We start from the raw sequence: 18527 nt of genomic DNA, 5'->3' as shown, positions 1-18527 counted from the left end.
TTTAATGACTCAATGTCAGAAAATTGGGTCCACAGAGGGCAAACATACTGGCAACAACCTAAGAATTAGAACATTTATTCAGGATAGGGATAGCTGGCCAATGATACTTTGTATTTTGTATTATATATGCCATTATTTAAATGGCTAATTGAACAAGTCCACAAGAAAAATTGAGAGTGCTTTATCACAGAATACTTTTCCACTCCATGGCTTAAAGCATTCCCACTGGAGACAGTTAATTAGGGGTGCAACCTTGCCATTAAAGAAGGAATTTCAGCCTTAGCTTTCCAGAACATTATAAAATATTTTCACTTCTTCCTCAATTTTCAGTTTTGTTGGTTTTTTTGGTTTTTTTTTTTTTTACAGGAGTACTTTTCCAACAATTTTTTTCTTTCTGAGAAGCTTATTAAGGGTACAAGCTGCAGACTGAGTAGATATACTGCAGTCACATTTTGTGGAAACAATTAGTTCATTATTTTAAAACACCCATCTGTGGTTTTTGTCTCAGGAACAAAACTGAATTTAAAGACAGCTTAGAATCCCACTAAGTATCTGATTGGCTGTACTTGCCAGATTATCACATTCACTGACATTGGATTTATTAAATTTGATGACATGAAATAAAGGAGATTGGAAAAGGAGTGCCAGAAAACAGTACCTATCTGTCTTACAGTGCTTCTTCCTTAAGGGCAACCGGAGGTTGCTGCTGTTTCAAAATTGCCATTTCAAAACTTTCTGGATCTTGGCCACAGAACATTCTTTTCAAAATTGCCACAGATACAGATCACTCAGATATGGGACACACAGAGACAAAGCAAAAAGCCAAAGAGACACAGAGCCACACTCAAGCAGCCACTGCCTTTTGATGCAGGGCATACTGGATTTGCCCATAGGCCTAACAAAAATATTCCTTGCCCCTCACCCCCATTAGACGTAAAAGACCATAAAATCATCTCTAAACTTTCTCAATGGCTTCTTTTAAATACTTTAAAACCTCTGTATTCTGGTATTTTTTCCCTAGCTTTCTCAAACTGCAGATTTTCTTAACTTAAAGTATACTCTTACCCTTTGTGATGATGAAGATCCCAGGTCAACAACTTGCTTCTTCAAAACAAGAATTCCTCACTGTCACAGGAATGCAAAGGAGAAGAGGAATGCAAACTTCTCAGCGCTGCATCTGCTGAAGATCTTTGGTCTGGTGCAAGTACAGGAAGATGCAATGATGAGGGCTTTGCAGGAGCAGGAAGCACAACAGGTGTTTGGAATTTCTATCAGCTGAAGAGCAGCAGCAAAATGTATTTTGTATCCAATAGCTACATAACAGTTCTAACAACAATTTTGTTTGAAAACCAACAAAAATATCCTCCTAAACTGAGATTTTGTCAGTACTTGCAGGCACTCCCTGTGTGAATGTGCAACAGGTCAGCAGGACTGCTGGGAGCTGTGTAACCAATGCCCAGATTTTGGAGAAGGTGAAGATGCTTTGCTAGAATCCCCCAGACAAGGTCAGCCCATCCCAGCATAGTAGTGAACTTGAGAGCCCTAAGAAACACCTAGGGGGAGTGCATAGGTGTTGCAAATTCGAGTTTAGGTGCCAAAAAAGAGAGGCTTTTTAACATTTTGATAAATACTTTTAATATCTTAAATCCTGCTCAGGTCTTCTCTGGAGTGGACCACAATTAGAAAACTTGATGTCACTTAATTTGTTTTCCTATTGATAAAGGTAAGGGGAAATGTGAACTGCAGAAAATAAATATACAAACTTTCTTACCTGTCACAGATGTGATAGGAAATACCCATGATGCTGTTTTATTACACAGGAAACTAAATTATTTACACAATTCTTACCATTTTTTCTCTTGAAAATCCTGAGAATGTAACAAGCAATTCTTAAAATTGGATTTGTGAAAGTGGGAATTCTGTTTCACAAGCATACTACTGACAGAAATACAAATATTTCATATAATGCTGTTACATTCCATTTCATAAACTTTTAGCAAACAGTATTACTTTTAGTTAGCCAACTTTTAGAAAATTAACATATCTATGGCTTAATATTACAGCATGCTAAGTAGTGATGAGTTTCAGATCCATCAAGTCTTATATTACATATTAAATATAAATTGTAAAGCAAATAGGTGAGTTTTCAGCTTAGAAGTGATGGAATTTGTAACTATTAGCTTTGAAAGTGCTTAGAAGTGCAGAAGGGGCATATTTTTGTGACAAATTTTTGGCAATGATTGATTGTTCAATTTTCCATTTGAAAAATATAGTTGCTGAAATATAGTTAAAGCTATACTATTCTGCATCTTCAAACTTTTGTAAATTAACCTGCTTTGTTACTCTTATGAAAACTGTAAGCTTACATAATTTTGCAAATTTAAACTTCTGATACATGAAAAATTCTACTTCATCACGATGAAACAGTAAAGCAAAACAGTAAAGCTGATTTCCAAAAATAATTAGAAAGCAATTCATTTTTATAAGCAGCAGTTGTTCTAACTTTTTAAAGTATTGATGAAAAAGGCAAAATCAAAACCCAGGACTTTTACTATGCAGTGTATTTTTTATTGTTACTGTATGTTGACAAAAAGAACAAGAGATTATTTTGGTTGAATTTTTTTAACAATTATTTCTGTGATTTTAAGAACATGGGAAGTTTTTTATTTTTATTTTTTTTAATCTTACTCGAGTGATGAATTTCTGTTTAGCACAAATAAGCAGCAGGATTTAGTTTTGCACACTGGTTCTTCACCTTTTCTCACCTCTTATTAAATAAGCCAAACTGGACACATTGTAAACCATGTGCAGAATACAGTTAAGCATTTCTGAAATACTTCTTCTATAAACAAGTGAAGAAAACCTAGCCAGCAGCATAATTATTTTCAAAGATAATGGGAAAAATCTGGGATCATTGGGTCAGTGGAAATTCCTTTGCATTTTTAATAGGCTGGTAACCATATTCGAAATGACAATGCAGAATCTTGCAGAACCAACCAGAAGATCTGAATGGCTTGGCAGTAAAGCATGGCAATGGCACTTTTAAGATTTATCAGGCAAAAAAACTGAGATAACACCTGATCCACAGCTCAGGGAGTGCTATTTTTGAGGAAAAAAATATCTTACAAATCTCTGTTGCCATCATAGCTCTCTGTGAGCCATTGAATTAGAAATTGGTTTTACTAGTTGGGACTGTAATCTGTGTCCTCTCTGCATAGGAAGTGGGTCAACACAAACAGGTGGCTTTTGCATTCTCTGCTGCAAGTACGAGATATTAGTATTATTTTGAGACTGTATATCTTGGTGTTCAGTAAAAAATGAAGGCAAATGTATTTTTAAAGCAATCTTAAACTCACACCAGTACTTCATAGAGGGATAATCACAGTTTGCTGAAAAATCAGCACAAACAAAGCAAGTCTATTTTTATCGTTGTAATTTTTAATTTTAAAATTTGAGTGATATTCTATTTCAATCATCAAAACATTAGGAAAACAGGTAGAGAGTTTCTTTTCTGTTGTCCTTGCTCATAAAGCATTTGTCTGGGGTTTTTTTGAATGCCATGCTGAGAGAGAAAACGTACTTCTGAAACACACAGAAAAAGATATGGACCACCTTGCCTCTGAAAATGCTTAACTGGGTTTCTTGTAACACAAAAATACTAGTCATTGAAATAATAGTTCATCAGATGTCCTGTAGTTGCCAGAAAAAAAAACCATGAAGCAGCAGAAAAATATAAACTACAGTTAATGTGTTGGTTCAAGAAAAGAAATGGAGAAGGTTAAAAATAGAATGCCCATTTACATGTAAAAGAGTGGGAGTATCTTACTCCTGAGACAATGACTGGCAGTAGATGGAACAGTTCCAGAGAGTACAATTGCTGGTGACATAAATTCAGACTATTTTGTGGGACAGGCAAAAAAATCCTGCCAGTTACGGTAGCCTAAGTAGAAATGTGGCCTGACACGATGGTGAGGGATGCAGTGTGACACGTGGACTCTTTACACATTCGCTGCCATCTATCCTGCAGCTCTGGTGTGGTCAGCAAGGGACATGGAAGGACCACAAGGACCACTCTTGCTGGCTCCTGTCTCAGCACACACAGAGCACTGCTCGGACAAAGGCTCATGTCACAATCTAAAGCACCAAGCTCAGCTCCCCTTACCCAGCCACACACTTTCTTTGCAAGACACATTGTAGGAAAGAATACAAAGGAGTAAACAGTGAAATACCCCCTCTCTGCTACCAAGAAGAATTTGAATGAGTTCTCCTTACAGGAAATCTGTTATCTGACGTGTCTTACACAGCACTTGATTAAACTCAACCAACTTGCGTACAGATTCTTCGTTGCAATGTGGCTGGATTTTGCCGCCCTGCACTGCTGCACTTCTCACCAATGAGTGCAGTCAAGGAGAATTTTAAGCAAGCCAAAATCAGGGCAGTCCTCAGGTTGTTTTATGGCTTGTGGAAGGCAGCCCAATCTGCAGGGGACCACATAGCTGGAGAAACACAGGAAGTGAAAAATAGGCCAGTGTTAAAACAAATTGCTGTTCTGAGCATGTATGAGAGTGACTACAAACTGCCTTAACTTGGAACCATCTATCTTCACTTATCCATTTGGAGAAATAAGGAATTTAAGGCATCTTTCAAAGTAAGGAAGAACTTGATTTTTTTCTCCCCGGGCCTTCATAGTGAATAGCTCTGATGATGGGAATTCCATTACTTCACATGTATGGTAGTACAAGTAAGGAAGCAATGGAGGCTGGCTTCCTGCCCTTTTTATTTTCATTCCAGAAACCAATTTTTGCACCGTCTGTGATCCTGTTGCAATACCTACATGAGAATATAGATTACCTTCAGACTTCACTGTAGATAAAACCACACATGGCAGAAGGCATGAAGAATGAGCTCCCTGGGGCCTTTTCCACAGATGTGGCTAAGTCTCCCCCTCTTACAGGTAGCTGATCAGCTGCTGTAAGGGCAGCACCCGCAATTCCAGCTCCCCACATAACTGGGGACCACAGGGATGTGCTTATTTTCCCTACTGAGAAAGGAGATTTTTATGGTCAGGCCTCTGTAATACATGAATAGCCTTCCACACTCTCAGAAGAGAAATAAATCGGCTATACAGACATTTTGCTCTGGACCAGAACAACACAATAAATCACAATGCTTTGTCAGGGATGGGGATGTGAACTCTGGTGCCTGGTTCAGGTGTTTCTCAGCAGCTTTCAATATAATCTGCAGAGAAAATTCCTGCCTGGAGTTGCCTCTACAAAGCCATTCAGTGCATTGCCCATGGGAAGCACGTACTTCTCAGATCACCCTTCTTCTCCTCACAGTGCTTTGATTTTAGTAGTATGGCAAAACACCAGACCTATCTATATTCAGGCACAGCTTTTGCATGGAAATCGCTGTATAGCGGGCAGCTTTCTGGCTTTTTTTCCATCACAAATCTTACAGGAGAAGAGTAGCAGTTTCAAAGACTTTTACAAGGAAGCCTCAGGGCTTCTTTGCCAGACTTCAATGGATATGTTTAGAGCATGGTATATGGAGGCTGAACTGCCTGACTCTCATTAACATTAATAGAGTCAGAAGGCTAAATGTCTGCACACCATTCTGGTGATGTACCCGCAGCATCTGGCAAGGAGCCTGCTGCCATTTCTAAGTCCTTTTGGATATGATGTTTCCTTCTTCAGCATCAGGGTGGCAAAGTAGAGAGGGATAGCCTGCTTTCTTTCAGCGAAGACATTCTGAAAAGTAAAACAACTGTGAGGGTTCTGCCTGAATTTTAACACAGGACCTTCCATTTGCACATGAACTTACATGAACTAGCAGCCTTACAAAAAATAAATTCAAAACCCCATATCAAACAGACAACAAACTGCTGTCAACTTATTTGTTTAATATGAAATCATAGGTTAGCAGTTACACAGGACTCATGGTCTCACAAAAATCTAGGATGACTGGATTATACGTGCTCTGAAAATTATAGATAAAGGAGGTACTTTTCAAACAATAGGGTGTTGCACAGCTGAACCAAGTAGCTAATTTAAAATTTAACCTGTATTAATAGAAAAAATTCTTCATTCCATGTTTATGAACACCTGCAGTTTTTATCACACACATTTTCACTGGAAACAATCTGTTAAAACTGTAAAATTATTATAGTGTAGTCCCATAGTATGTCACACTGGCAGTACCTTTGATCTCAGCCCCTGGGAAACATTTTTTCATGTGGGCAGCAGCAGCAGCTGTAAATACAATGTTAATACTGTTGAAGTATTAAATTTCTCTTTTATTTTGATGGCTGAAGTCTGAGTGCTTATGCAGTACTACATTTCCTATATAACTTGCTTTCAAGTTTCTGAAGTTTCAAGATAATCTAGTGTCCAAGATAATGGACTGTCTTAGATACTTTTATAATGGTGTTAAAAGTTAAAAAAAGGGACCTCTCAGTTTCTTTAAAATCTGGGAAAATATACTTTGGTGATAAATCTTAATCTCTCAACATCGTGATCCCCTCTTTAGCTGCTGGACAATTCCCAGCTTTTCTGCTTTAACCTGATTAGAAACAACCTGTTGGGTAAATTACTCTGTTACAACCTACAGATTACTGCATGGTTTTTCTCACAGGTTCAGTCCTACTTTAACAAAAAAAAATCTCACTTCTTAAAATGCTCTCTGCATCCCTGGTGATTATCTTATCACAACACTAGAATTCTAGATCATGTACTGACTTTGCCATACACAAAGAGCCCCAGGATCTGCCCTTAGCCTACCGCTGTGCTGGGCAGCCCATCAGCCAGCACACACCCATCCCAGCCACTCCTGATGCCAATGGCATAAAGACTGGATAATGCCCTGAGCAGTGTGAAAAACAGTTTGAACTAGATGAATGCTACTCTAACCCCTACAATTTTATCCTGATGGAATTGCTTTGAAATAATATCTTACTTGTTCAAGTTTTATATGGGGAAAATTATAAAGATTAGGCACTTTTATTGTTCATGTAGTGAGTGCACATCTTCAGTAAGAATATTTCTTAAACAACATTTTGATAAAACAAGCAGCACACACATTCTCTTAAGTGAAAATATCAGCGTTTTAAGTGCTTTATACCTTTCAAGGACACTTCCATTAAAATGTCTTAGGAAAAGTGATTCTAACAAACAACGTGCAAACAATCTTAAGTGTCAAAATTGTCTTGATTTAGCCTCTTTTATTTACTGCTTTTGATTCTGAATAAACACACAAGCCACAAGGCCTTTTCTACTTTATATGCTCTGTACATACTGCCATCAAATGTGCATAATAATATGCATTTTTGTTCATTTTCAAATACCACTGTAATAGTCAGTTGTGTGCACACAAAGCTTTTTAAATGCATATGCTGTGGTTTTGTGCCTTAAGGCAAATCTCATTTCATGCTCCTTGGTATCAATATAGCTTGGGAATGCAAGGACTGAAGCCTATATTCAGGGTCTAAATCCAGAAAAGATATAAAAGATCTCTTAGAAGGAGTTCTTTTAGGGGATGGAGGGAGGGTGGGAGAAAGAGGGGCAAGCAGGAGAGTACACTTCCTACCAAGGCAGGTACATCTCTTTCCTCTTCAACCTCTGAGAAGAATTAGGCATCCATTTAAGACTTAGAATAGCCAGGAGGCTGTTCATGGGTATTTTTGTTAATCAGGCATCAGGTAAAGCTTTTAAATAACCACTTGCAAGGACTGGAAGTCAGCTTTTCCCTTTTCCCAAGAAAGAGATCCAACTGCCCCAGGACACCTAAATAACATTACTATTTTGGCACAAATTCTGTTCACACTCTCTCCCACCTCCTCCCACTAATGAAAAAAAAAACCATTCCTTTTATTACTGCAAATTACTTTTAAGAGTAGAGCTTTTCACAGAGGAAAGCCATACTAAAATTGCTTTTACATAGAAGATTGGGGTGAAAGATGGACCTAAACCCCTTCTGCCAGGCAAAGATTGAACCCACATTGCATACTCATACACCTGAATGAATGGAGACTCGCATCACCTGCTGCTGCTGCTGCTGCTGCTGTGCTTCATGCACAGCCTGCTCCCTTAGTCATGCTCGGAGGATGCCAGCTGGAGAGAACCCCTCAGGTGAAACAGACTGAGGAATGCTTTGCTTATGAATTCAAATTAGGTTGAATGTAAATTATGGCTGGGTCACTCCACACTAAGCTGGTTTGGGATGTCCAGGAAAAAAGAATTTAAAGCCTTCAGGAAATGCAGGGATTTTGACATGAATGGGTGGCTAAAGACAGGTTCTGTCTGCACTCCCTCCAACCTAGCTCTAGCTAAGCCTGCTCCATTTGAGAAGCTGGGCAGCCTTGTCAGTGTGAAAGCTCAGAAAAATGCATGGTAACTAAAGAATTCAGGTGGCCCCAAATATATGTGATCCCTCTATGACTTCAAGGAGCCAGAAAGGCTGCAGTTTGGAGCACAGAGCCTTAAAGCTAGTGTTAGGCAGTTTTGTTCTTTCATATTCATTCTGTCTTGATTTGATTTTCATCATATTATTTATATGGTGGAAAATCCTAGTAAGAGAAATTCAAAATTTTAGGGCGGAAAATTTAACATGACTTTAAATGGCTTTTAATGGAAAGGTTTACACAGCCACGCTGCAAAAGCTGGTGGAGTGTAAAAGAACAACCTGTCAGATGTGAGCCAAGAATGGAAAAGAAGGACAACCTACTTGACTTAGATATGCAGGGACCAGCCCTGTTTAAGGGGGACAGTTCTAATCACCTGTTCTATGAAAAGCACATCACACAAAGGGCTCAGTATGACTGTATCACAGCCTCCAGTGGCCCTGACAAAGCTGCTTCTTGGGCCACTCTTTGCAGCCTGGTTCTGGGCCACAACCTCAAGTGCCTTTAGCTGTAGTGGCAAAAAAAATTGTGCAAGGATGGACATGCTTCCTGAAATCTGACAGGAGCACACATCTGTGCATCCTTGACACTAAAACAGTCAGGGACGGCACCCATCAAGAAATTAGGGAGGAGAGATGTCTATAGCTTGGAAAACCCATCTTGCCTCATATAAAATACTCTGTCTCCCACCTCAAAAAATGCTAAGGTAGCTCCCAAGTAAAAACTCCCATTCCCCAACCACATTTGTTTTGCAAACACCTGTACAGTGCCATAGACTACTAGAGGAATAAAATAAATACATTTTAATAGAAATAATTCTCAAAAAAGCTATGATCAGTGACAGGATCTACCATTTAATCTCCCATTTGTTATGGTAGATTTAAACTATGATAAGAACCTGTTCTTAGAGTAGTTCTGGCATTTCTCATTCCTGTTGATATACTAGATAGACAGAGAAGAAACTATTTTATTTACTGTATAGAAATCAGCACACTGTATTACGTACAATTTGCAATAATATAAAACTGCTTTTGTCAGAGTAAATATTTATAAAACTGTGAATTTAAAATATTGTGGGTGTTTTTTAGTAAAGAACTTTTCCTGCAGTTGAATTCTGGTGAAAAAAATATCAGGTGGTACTTTTTCCTTTCCCATAGCACACTGATATCTGAACTGGAACATTATGGGTGGTGGAACTGGATGGGTGGCCTACTAGATGGGTGAAAACCTGCCTGGGCCCTGAGGCCAAAAGGGTGGGTAGTTAATGGCATACGCTCTACCTGGAGGCCAGTTGTGATTTTTTCAAGACCTCTCTTGTCTAACACCTTTTTAAGTGATCTGGAGGAGAGGTCAGAGTTCATTTTCACCGAACTTTCAGAGGACACCTAGTTGGTGCATGCAAGCAATCTGCTCGAAGCCATGGCCACTTCCTGGAGCACCAGGCAGGCTGGAGGGATGGGCTGGCAGGAACCCTAAGTAACAAAACAAGGACAATTGCAGAGCTGTGCCCCTTGAATGCATGAAACCCATGCAGTGGTACAAGCTTGTGGAGCAGCTCTGTAGAGAAGCCAGTGGTGGATTTAGAGATGAACACATTCTGGCAGTAAGGCAGGGTAGCAGCCTTTGGGGCTGGATAGTCAGGAACATACACAGTGGCAGAGGAGAAGTCTGTGCCCTTTAATTCCATGTTGACCCTATCTAGGAGACTGTTTGGTTTGAGGTCTCTTGAGCAGTAAAGGAAAGCATTGTTAATGCAACAAGGTTCCATTGTCCTGGAGGACTGCCAGGATGGCTGGGACTGCAGTAGGAGTGCAGGCATCCTGTGCAAGGAGAGGCTGAGGCTTGCTCATATGAGAGAAGGAATGGTGGTTCAGAGGAACCAATGGAGCCCCCAGTGCTTACAGTAATTTAGCATGAAGACAGGGTCACAAGAGTCCTTGTCAGGAGGGTGAGAGACAACAGACACAAACTGAAATGGGGGAGGTCCCACTGAAAACAGGAGAATGATCTTTTACTCTGATGGCAGTCCAGCAGTGGAAGAGGCTGCTCAAGGAGGCTGTGCAGCCTTCAGCCTTGGAGGCTTTCAAGACCTAACTGGATCAAACCCTGAGCAGCCTGAGCTGACCTCTGGATTGATTCTGCTTTGAGTGGCAAGTTGGACTAGAGATCTTCTGGGGCTTTTTCCAACCTGGAATAATCTATGATTCATTACATGTTTTAAGACCTTTCCTGGAGCTTTCAAATCACTGCCTTCTTTAACTTTCTTTTGCTTTGGCATGAAAATCCTCTGAACTATTTCTAAAAGTACATCTAAAAGAACATCCCTCAAAATAACTGTTCTATTTTAGGTAAGTACTGTCATCATATATATATGTGTGTATATATATATATATATCTATTTAAGTTCTGAATACTGCAGCTTATTTTGAAGGGCTCTTCATGAAAAAATGAAAGAAAGGGCAAGCTTTTAAAAATTTAATCTAGATGAGCTATGTAGGAATGAATTATGCCTAAGGATATGCTGTCATATTTAAATGTAGAAAGGTATAATTACAAATGTTACAAGTATGAAACAGAGCTCCTCTCTTTCTTAGAGAAATTAGCACTTATTTAAGAAAAATAAAAAGAATTGAAAATGCCTGTGTAGCTTAAGTTTTCTTCTTTTGTTACTATGGCTACAATAAAGAATTACCAAAGGAAAGAATTGGATTGGTACAGTATGAAAGATTTGAAGTGCTAATTAGTATTCTCCTTCTATTTCTCTGATAGCCACATAATCCAGAGCCATTTATTATAAATCACTTAACTCTGAATGCTTTTTAGCATTGTTTTGAAAGTAAATGCCAACTTTATTTATTACACATTTGTCTGTATTTAAAAAAAAAAGATTCAGTTCAATTAACATATTTTTGAAGTCTAGACTTCTTCATTTTTTAAATACTCCAGACAGCCATTTATTTTCAACTTTTTAGGGATATTCTTTTCTTTTGTGCAACTGTATTACACAGTATATTTCCTTTGATATATAATAATTAACGTGGTGCCTCCGTATTTTTGGCCACTCATAACTGTATGTTATGTACATAAGATTTCTCTATCCCCAAAACAGCCCTTTTAACACATTTAGGTTTTGTACCATTTTAATTGTACATTTTATATTTTTCTAACATTATAGAGATATCTTTAAAGTCAAGCTGTCTACTTAAAAATTTCCACAGTGCTCTTTTGATCTGAGTGCTTATATTTCTGTAATTTTGTAATCTAAGTTTACATGATGTACACGCACAAATTAACGAAAAGAATAAAAAACTGTTTGCAAATAAAAATATAGGAGAGAAAGAAATAAGGTACTTTATGTGGGCACAGTTCAAATATTAAGGCAGTTAGTGAAAAATACCACTAAATGGAAAAATCAAGAGAAGAGTTTTTTCTATGTGTTAGGCAGGCACTGATTTTGATTCAGATTTTGATTAATTCTTGGCTCTGTCTCAGAGTTGATAAGGGACAAGCTATCTAATCTCCTTCCTGCCAGAGGTGGTGGATCCTGGAGTTAATCTGACTGCTGGCTGCTGCAGCCCTGCCATCCTCCCTGTCTCAACTCCAACCCTGGCTAAGGCATTTCAGTTTGAAAAGCAGTGTGAAAGGGTTTTGTTCTCCCCTCCCTTCTTTCCCCTGCTTTTTATAGCTTTGAGGCACAGAAACAGCCAAAATCAAAGCTGGACAAACATTAGAGTTAGTGTGAAGAGAGGATTGCTGTTTTGCCAGAAAAGACAAACTGCTCTAAGTGAGGCTTAGTTATACTGCCTGGGATACCAACTTCATTTTCTCTGCGTCTAACATTGGTTTAGTGTTGATTCCCTCTTTCTTTTCTCCTTTTTTATCCTAATTTGTTACCTGTAACCTGTCTTATTTTAGCAGTGAGACATTTTGGGAACTCTTACTAGCTATATATAAAGAACAAGAACATATGCATAAAAGTTCTAAAGGAAAGATGTTGAAAGCAGCGAAAGGAAGCAACAAATGGATTTCTGCCAATAATGTAATTAAAGGTTTCTCGGAAGGTGTTTCAGCAGATGTGTAAGAGTATGATAAATATTTGAAAGCGCTGGAGAACAGTTATAATCTTGCTTTTCATCATTACCAATAATAGGTATTTTAACAGATGCATTAATAGACCAATCTGCAATAACAAGATCAAGCAAAGCACAGGACCCTCCTTGAAAACTTTACTGACCCAAAGACAGAACTAAGGGTCACCAATGTTTAGCTGCTTTTTTATGGCAAAGTAATTTTTTCACTGTTATGTCTGGTCTGGAAAAAATATTCTGCTTCAGGCATGGTAAATTTGACAAGATTACCACTTGCTATTTGAGCAGACAATGATTTTGTCTGTCTAGGTGACAGTAATTTTTTTCCAAGGCAAAAGGAACAATTGAAGATTTGTCTGGAAGTAGGGCAAGTCTGTCTTAGAACAAGTTAATGATTAGAAAACTTATGGAGTGGAAAGAATTGGAAATAATTTCCATTTGAACAAAATCTCACTGATTCCCAAGAAGTAATGGGACAGAAGATACTTTTATTTTTCCTTTTTTCAAACAGTCTGGGAATACCAGGTATGAGGGAGGACAGTGCTACCAAGCACGTGTTAGCACAATGTTAATTTTTAACATTAAGTGTGGATTTTTAACATTTAAGGGTAGACAGGTGCAGTTGCCTAAAAATCCCACACCTAGGACATGGAAATCCATAGTATGTGTGACCTGAGCATAGGTCCTAATAAAGCCCACCAACCTTGCAGAGCTCACTGAGATATCTCAACAGCAAGGAGATATCTGAAGAGTGGACAAGACTCTGTGAGAAAGAGCACACAGACAACATAGGGCTCTGTGTAGCTTCCAGGAAACAACACGAGCCAGATAATCTCCCCCACAGCAGCAGTCCTTGGAAAGTTAAATGTTGTGTATAAAAACACGTATATTTAAAGACTTTTTAAGTAACCTTCATCAAAAGCCTATACAGGCACTTCATGCACATTCAAGAGGTCTCATTGACTGTAGTAGGACTACTCGTGTGTTGAACTGAGCCCATCTCTAAGCTTTCATAGAAGAAAGCCCTTGGAAAGTACGTGAAAGGTGCCAGTGAAAATGAGTTGCTGACAGTGAAGTTCTCTAAGAAACTTGTATTAACACTGAGCTTTAGTAGAAATTCCCTGGGGAAAGGACTGGATCCAGTGCCACACCACCCAGCTGCTACCAACAGATGGGCAGCAGTTCTGGCACAGTGAGCAGCTCTCACAATGGTATAGGGAGAAATGGGCAGGAAAGAGGGTACAGGAAGAAAAACATGGAAGCAGAGTGGCTGGGGAGGTTGCTATGATTTTTTGCATAAACAGCAGTGACCTCATATGAGAGAGGTTTTTTCATTCCTTGACAATTTGCTAGACAGTAGCAGACATAGAAAAAAGCCAACACTTGGTACAAAAGACAGGTCTTTGGCATCTACTTCTGTAGAGTCAATTGCTTGGCATGCAGATTGAAGTATCAAAACAGAATGACATAGAGTAGACAACTCTATAAATATATTATTCCATTCATAAAGGCTTTGTACAGCTAACATAGCTGCAAGAAGTCTGCAGTATAAAAAGGTTCACCAAAAAGCAATACATAGTCCTTATAAGGAACTTAAAACAGACCTGAGAAGTTTGATCTCTGGAAATTTTGAATCTCCTCCACCTTAGGATAAGCAGATACAGAATCTTTGAAGAAAACAAATAAATGTATTAGTAAAGCATTAGTAACAGAATTTTTAAAAAGAAAATTAGAATTCTTTGAAGAAAACCAGTAAGAACATTAGGAAAGCACTAGAACTGAGATCCCTATACAACAAAGAGACTATACAACAAAGCAAGGTGGATTCATTGTCATTGTTACCATTATCAATAGTTTTGTGTGCAGGGGATGAAGCACAGCGTCTGGCAGAGGCCAGCAGGCCGATCTAGACTTGATGTCTTTTGAAAATATTTCACTGCCTTCTTTGAATAAGCCTTGCCAATATCAGCGATGCACACAATTACAGTACTACATTTAATACCACCATGTGGCAGCCCTGCCTCTCTGCCCTATGAAAACAAAGAAAATGGAAAAAGTAGCATTCTGGAACTGTCAAAATATTTAAATTATTTTAAGGTCCACATTAAACTATCCTAATAATTTTATGTGTGGGATACTCAGGTGTTAGAGTGATTATCTATAGTGAAAAATGCAACTGTCACATATAAACTTAATTTCTTTGGTTTACAAAAAAGCCTAATACCATCACCACCCTAACACAAATAACACTAATACATTTCAAAGTATAAAATAGATGTAAAAACACAAGGATGTTATGACTCACCCAATGACACATCACATCTTAAACTCTTAAATAGGCATGAATAATCATTATTTCAACAATCAAGCATTCAATCTTAATTTAATGCTATTGTTGGGAATGAAATGACATGCAAGAAGAAACATAGTAATTGTTATGTGACATTAATTATTTATACTGCATATTGATGTTCTCTACAACAGAATTACAAGAACTGCAATGCAGGTCCTGTACTTTCCATCCAAGTTCTTCAAACCCATGTAAATCTGTAAATTCTTCACTGCAGGTGAAGTATTCACATCTAAGATGTGCTGTTCATGGTTATCAATGAATCAGGATTTTTCCTAATCTTTGGTATAGGTGGGATTATCAGTGCCTGGGTTGCATAGTGAAGCACCGCAGTGGGAAGAAATCTGTTGTCTCTGGTATAACCACTTTGATAGGAAAAAGACATTGGCATGGCATAATGTTTCCTGTAGGTGCAGCAGAATCTAATTGTAACTCAGAACAATTAAAGCATTTTTTCACTCCTGAAGTTAGAAGCTTTTATAATTAGGATTTTCTGTTCTCTAAGTGTATTTTCTTCTAAGAAGTAACAAAAAAAAGCGCAAGAAGAAAAAAATCCATCACATATTCTTTTAAAATTTGTGTTTGCAAATAGAGTTTTCATAATTCCAATCTCTTCACAACATAATTGAATGAATATTGAATGAATATTGAATGAATACTCATAAAAATATATATATATATATATATAAATCACAATTTCCTCCATTTCCCTTAAGGCTTATTTCTGAGTAACTTTTCCATTTTAAATAGAGAAAAATGTATGACATATATTAATAAGCAAATAAAAGTTAAAGGTAAAGAAATAAAATATAAATATTAAAAGCTTTACTTCATGATCACAATTACTACATAAATAATGTTTGTGATTTTCAGGACTGATCCATTCTGATATTTTACCATAGGAATTTCACTTTCTTGGACATATAATTTTGAGTGATAGAAACTTCTACAGACTACATTTATATGCATGTTTCTTAAATCATCCATTCAGCTATTAACTTACGGAATATCTCTTAAAAATTCCTCTGAGTTTGCTGATTATATAAGTTATTAATATATAATATACATGAATAAGATTTTTTCTATATATTTTACTGTCATTTAACATGTCTCTCAGTTTCCCTGAGGTATCAATATCCCCTGCCCCCTCAACTCATTATTTTCTGTTCCAAATAAGGCAAACATAAATAAAAAGAGAATCTGATATATGCATTATTCAGTCAGCTTCCTGTGTTATTTTTCCCTTGAAGTGGTTCACTGAAATATGCTCCATAGGGCATATGAAGGTTATAGCACCTAGTCAAAGGAAATACATTTCATAATAACTATTATTTCTTTCCTGAACTTCCCACTGAGGCCTTTCTTCACTTAAAGTAGTTTGCATGTCTACAGTCTATCTTTTTAGTCTGATTGACTATAAATTTCCTGCAATACAGACAGATGAACAGTCAGACTTAAGACATCTGACAGTATAGCACTTGGACAGAACACAGACACAAGGCATCAATGACAGTCTCAGAAGAGGTTGGTCTTCAGTAGCTTGAAGGATACCATCATAATATCCCTGTATTTATTAACAAATGGAATACATCAGTTGGAAACACTGCATGACCTTCAAGCTTTAACACACGTTAAACCAAGGCTATGCATATTTTTCTACTGCTCCCTGAAATTTCAGGAGTACAATATTAGCAGTTGAAATAGAGAATGTGCACAAATGCCCACGGAAATATACTGGATATTCTGGTGGTTATTATTTCTCCGCATGATTCATGTTACTTATGGTGTACTTTCATTGTTCACTTTCTGTGCACATAAATGGGAAAGGGATGTGTATTATGGGATGGTGAAAGGAATACTTTACTTGCCAATTTGAACAAATACAAGAGCTGCTCAGTGAGCTAAAGATGGCTTGCATGTACCACACAATTGTCAGCTGTCTGTTCCTAATTAAATACAGCCAGCTCTCACAGCTTGGAGTTGAAGGCTTGACCTGCTCCAGTATCAGACCAGTCATCTAAACATCTACACCTTCTTCTCTCTTTTTCTTTGCTAAGTGGAAAAGAATGTTATTTATAGCTCAGTACGTCCTAAGTAATTTCCTAGAATAATTGCTAAAAAGGACATGCTGGGAAGTAAATGCCTCAGGCAGACTTTTCATTGAAGAGAAAAACTTATTTTGGTCTTACTCTGGATAGTAAATTGTTCCACTGTCACCCAGTGCTGCATTTAGCATCACACCCTCCCCTTGTGTTCTGATTGGGTTGTCACCACAGCCATAATATACTTTTAGGCCCATTAAGGAACATGCAAACAGTTCCTCAGACTTAATATCTTGTATTGTCCACCTGATATATTTGATTCTATGTAGGTGTTTGAATAACTTCAAAGACACCCAATTCTTCCATAAGAAGAGTTGGAGCTTTTGTGATGTAAACATCTTAAATTCACAGGTTCTTAACAGAAATTTCATATATAAATAAATACACATACAAGAACATTAAAACCTGTCCTCCTGGATCTTTCTGTTGGTATTTATGAGATGCCTGAGGATTTTTTTTGATATTTTTTGGTGAAGATTCAGGCTATTTTATAGAAAAAAAAATATATATATATACACACAATATGGCACAATACAATACAATACAACCTCGCTTCTACAGAAAAATATGGGGTAATCAAAATATTCTGTTCAGTCTCTTTCCTGTAATGCAAAGTGTAGCATATATTTTATATGTGAATTAATGTGTCCTATGATTTTCTGCAACTGCAGACAAGATAAGAATAAGAAATAGTTACTTCTAGCAATGACTGATACAAAGCACCAGGAATTAAAGCTGTAAATTGAGCTAATGTGTGGGAGTTGCTTTTACACACAGGGAAATTATTTGGGGGTGAAAATGAATATGAACCCCTCAACAAGGTGCACCATGATTTATATAACAGAGACAGCTCACACATCTCACCTACTGGACTCAGAAAATAATATTAGAAATATCACACATTTGAGAGATGGATCACAAAGTGCTATTCAGAGAAGGCTGTTGTATCTCTCTTCCCCAGAAAACTAATAAGAAGATTATATCAAACTGATTTTCTTTTCCAAAAAACCTAACTTCAAACAAATAAAGTTATAATTAAGTCCCAATATTTGGAGAAAAGGAAAATATTCCCAGAAAAAGGAATCATATGCTACTTTTAAGTAACAACTGTGAGGAATCTTCTGTGATAGTCTAGTAATTATTGACTTCATTTGCTTTCCAGAGACTCTATAGTCTATAAAAGGACTGGAAATTCTTATAATGAACACTATAATAAAATTTATTATGCCAGCAGAATGAAGTCTCTGACAACACTTCTATTATAAAATCTTGCTTTTAAGAGTTTGTAACTTATCTCTATAAATACCACATGCCCCACTGTATAAATCAAACCATTATTTTCCCACAGCATAAAATTATTGCGATGATATCACCAATTTTAACTGAACAAAGATCTCAATTAACAGAGATGAAAAAGCAAAAACAACCTTATTGCATTATCAATAAAATGTTTATTTTTAAAAGAGTGTGTCTGAATTTTAAAACATTCAACACTGGTTCATAATTGGGATAATTAAACTGGGGATAGGAAGCAGCTTTCCTGTTGCCAGTGCGTGTAAGTGTAAAACATAAAGTACTGAATACATTCC

At 37.4% G+C, this 18527-nt stretch overlaps 1 long non-coding RNA gene across 5 annotated transcripts in view; it reads left to right on the top strand.

Annotated features, from left to right (window-relative positions):
- LOC110478227 (uncharacterized) overlaps positions 1–18527 on the top strand; it is a 219875-nt gene extending 201348 nt beyond the window's left edge. For all 5 annotated transcript variants that reach the window (XR_014955140.1, XR_014955139.1, XR_014955138.1 and 2 more), the window contains one exon: positions 1–18527. This exon is cut by the window's left edge and continues 35396 nt beyond it. This is a non-coding gene — a long non-coding RNA (uncharacterized LOC110478227).

This window comes from Lonchura striata, chromosome 4, assembly GCF_050655825.1.
Source record: "Lonchura striata isolate lonStrDom1 chromosome 4, ASM5065582v1, whole genome shotgun sequence".
Classification (NCBI taxonomy): Eukaryota; Metazoa; Chordata; class Aves; order Passeriformes; family Estrildidae; genus Lonchura; species Lonchura striata.
This window is presented reverse-complemented; position numbering and strand designations above follow the sequence as displayed.